Source organism: Babylonia areolata, chromosome 26 (assembly GCF_041734735.1).
Source record: "Babylonia areolata isolate BAREFJ2019XMU chromosome 26, ASM4173473v1, whole genome shotgun sequence".
Taxonomy (NCBI): domain Eukaryota; kingdom Metazoa; phylum Mollusca; class Gastropoda; order Neogastropoda; family Buccinidae; genus Babylonia; species Babylonia areolata.
Genome location: NC_134901.1, coordinates 16,434,983 through 16,438,801, shown reverse-complemented (window position 1 = coordinate 16,438,801; position 3,819 = coordinate 16,434,983). Strand labels below are relative to the sequence as shown.

Below are 3,819 nucleotides of genomic sequence, written 5' to 3'. Positions count from 1 at the left end.
ACTGTGCTTTCAGATCTGTGAAACTGCATGTTTGGTGCATTTCTGTTACGCATGTGTGGGTGTATGTGTGAATGTGTGTCTTCATGTTTTACATTTATTCGCTTATTTATCACCATTGTTGTCTTATTTATTTATTTTTTTTATTATTATCATTTTATTAGTATTATTATTATTATTACTACTACCTTTTTCTATATTATAATTATTATTTATTTATTTATGTCAGCTTATCTATTATTTATTCCCCCGGTTTGGTTTTGTTTTTGTTTTGTTTTTTTTTGGGTTTTTTTGTTGTTTTTTTCTCAAGGCCTGACTAAGTGCGTTGGGTTACGCTGCTGGTCAGGCATCTGCTTGGCAGATGTGGTGTAGCGTATATGGTTTTGTCCGAACGCAGTGACGCCTCCTTGAGCTACTGAAACTGAAACTGTCTAATCCCTCTCTCTGTGTCTGCGGGTCTGTCTGCCTGTCTGTCTGTCTCTGTTTATATATATATATATATATATATATATATATATATATATATATATGGAGAGAGAGAGAGAGATCTCGTTTTTTGTGCCATTTTATTTTCGGGAATCATGCTCTCTTTGGCAAAGAGCATTTTCCCCATACCATTGCTATGTGTATCTCTATTAAATGGACGTACTGTTTCATATTTACATTAGTATAATATTTGATAACATACACATTGTATGCACATTTGTATGTGAGTGTGCGTGTGCGTGAGTAAGTGTGTGTGTGTGTGTGTGTGTGTATGTATGTGTGTGTGTTATTATTATTACCATGCTTATGCCTTTATGAGGTGTTGTGTAGCGCATGTTTAGGACTTGTGTAGTATTGTGTAGTCATTGCTGTGACATATGTAGCATCGTGTAGTGTAGACCCTGTTTCATGGCGGGGACTGGATGTATAAAAGCGCGCAAGTGCTTATCTGTTATCCTCGAAAATACAGAAATTTGTCTTGTCTTTTCTCTCTCTCTCTCTCTCTCACTCTCACATTCACACACACACACACACACACACACAACTTCAAAGCACTGTGATCTATTTGCTGTGGCTTCCAATTGCACACCACGGAATCCCAAAGTCTGTCAAACAAATCCATACGTCAATGACCCCTCCCCCCACCCCCTCTCCCTCCCTCTCCTATCCAACAACCCCATGCACAACTGGTAATAACTTTCGAGCTTTCTTTCGACTTGAGTCGACAGACCGAGCAGAGGTATCAGAATGCGTTCTCTCCCCAGATCTCTTTTATTAAGAAAGGGTTTGGTGAACATCGTAAAATGACGTTGTATATCGTAAAATGACGTTGTATATGACGATAAAAACTGAAGAGACGCTTATGGACAACCTTTTTTTTTTTCTTTTTTTTCTTTCTTTTTTTTTTTTTGCTGTTTCCCCCCCCCCCCACCCCCCACCCCCTCCCACAATACTGTTCAGAGGATGAAAGAAAAAGTTGAATCCCAGGAGAGCGGTTGGGGAAGGGGAGGATGGGTGGGTGGGTGGGGGAGAGGGGTGATGTTGTTGTGTAGGGTGGTAAGAGGAATGGGGAGGGTGAGGGGTGTGTGAAATAACGAAAGACGTTTTTTTTGTTGTTTTTTGGTTGTTGTTTTTTTTGGGGTGGGTGGGTGGGTGGTGGTGTTTTTTTGGGTTTTTTTTTGGGGGGGGGAGGGGGGGGGGCCGGGGGGGGGGGGGGGTCTTGAAGAAGAACTCCTAGACATCTACGGCGTGAAAAGGGCAATGATACCTTTCTTTTTCTTTCTCACAATGGAATCGGTGTTGAAAAGAGAGTGAGAGGGTTTATGGGAGGGGTAAGGAGTAAGGATGGTCGGGCTAGGGAGGGGTGCAGGTGGTCGTGTGTGTGTGCGTGCGTGCCTGCGTGTGCTCTCCCAATGTACCTGACTATTTATTTATAACATCGCAGTTCTAAGCACCAAAAGACAGAACGACAAGTGAAATAATGCTAGAAAGGGGAAAAACAAACAAACAAACAAAAAAACCCCGACCCCTTTCAACAGGGAGGTGGGGGGGGGGGGGGGGGGGAGACGTACCGTTTTGCTGATGGAGAAATGACCACTTAACACAGGGGAATGGGGAGGGGGAGATTTTCAGTTGGGGAATGACCCCTTTACACAGGGGAAATGACTCCTTTACACTGAAGAAATGAACGACCCCTTTACACTGGTGAAATGACCCTTTACACTGAGGAAATGGCCCCTTTACACTGGGGAAATGACCCCGTTACACTGGGGAAATGACCCCTTTACACTGGGGAAGTGACCCCTTTACACTGGGGAAATGACCCCGTTACACTGGGGAAATGACCCCTTTACACTGGGGAAGTGACCCCTTTACACTGGTGAAATGGCCCCTTTACACTGGGGAAATGACCCCCTTTCCTTTTTTCACCAGGGGAAACGACCCTTTTACACAGGAGGGGCGGGGTGACGGTGGTGGTGGACTGTTTACTCGGCTAAAATGACCCAGATGGAAAAAAACAACACCACCTTTTATAATGTGTAAATGACACCTTCACACGGGAAAATAAACCTTATTTACATGGAAGAAAATTTCACCTAATTGAAAAATATTCAGTATTCAATGTAGGCATGTTGACCAGTTCTGTAAAACAACAAAATTGACAAATAAATAAATAAACAAACAAAAATCGATTAAAGCAATGTAAAAAAACCAAAACCAAAACAACAACAACAACAACAACAGCAACAACAACAACAACACACACACACACACACACACACACCACAGAGATTTACATACACACGTATTCGCACACACATTTAAAAACACACATTTAAACACATACATAGTCGCGCACATTAACATTCACACATATTCACACACACATTTAAGCACACACACACACACACACACACACACACATTTACGTGCGCATATATTCACACATACATTTAAACACACACACACACATACACGCACGCACGCACACTTTTACACGCACACACACACACACACACACATTTACATACGCACATATTCGCACATACATTTAAACACACACACACACACGCGCGCGCGCGCGCACGCACGCACGCACACACATTCACACACACACACACACACACACACTAACTAACAAAATAACTAAGTAACTTACACAAACACACCAATTCACTAACACATACACACTCACCACAAACAAAACCATGCATTCAAGTGAATTGACAAATTCCTTATTGATAAAACAAAAACAAAAACACATTCTGATGGGGGGGGGGGGGGGGGGGGGGGGGGGGGGGGAAGACGCAGCAACAAGACACAACAAGAACTAATACAGAAATACAGACATTTGACAACAACTAAGCGATGCAACACGTACATGATATAACAAAAACCACCAACACCGGTTCCCACTCACCAAACACACAACCTTGATCCCCCTCACAGTTGGCGATTCCTACTGGTACCGTCCAACGTTTATCTCACAAGCTTCTCCCTGCACCATTGCTGGTTCGTATATACACACATACACACACATACATATACATCTGTGGGTGGGTAGTGGACGTGTTTGCACGAATATATATATATGTACGTATATACAGACTGTAGTGTCCCCTCCCACCTCCAACTTACAGTCTGCGCGACTGTGTCGATATTGCGGACATTCTTGGCGAGGATCGGACGGGCACTATGGGAATATGCAAAAGACGGGTCATTATAACTACACATGGGCCCTTTACAACGCTCCCCTTGTGTCGTTGTCAATGAGAACAGGCAACAGAGGGGACAGACAGACAGACAGACAGAGGGAGACAGACAGACAAACAGAGG

General features: G+C 43.2%; 1 protein-coding gene across 1 annotated transcript in view; it reads right to left on the bottom strand.

The window, feature by feature from the left end:
• Positions 1–3,525, bottom strand: part of LOC143300538 (uncharacterized) — a 42,431-nt gene extending 38,906 nt beyond the window's left edge. Inside the window, exon 1 of the mRNA XM_076614288.1 lies at positions 3,404–3,525. The gene's annotated coding sequence lies outside the window, so the exon portion shown is untranslated. The remainder of the gene's footprint in view (positions 1–3,403) is intronic.
• Between the last annotated feature and the right edge of the window lie 294 nt (positions 3,526–3,819).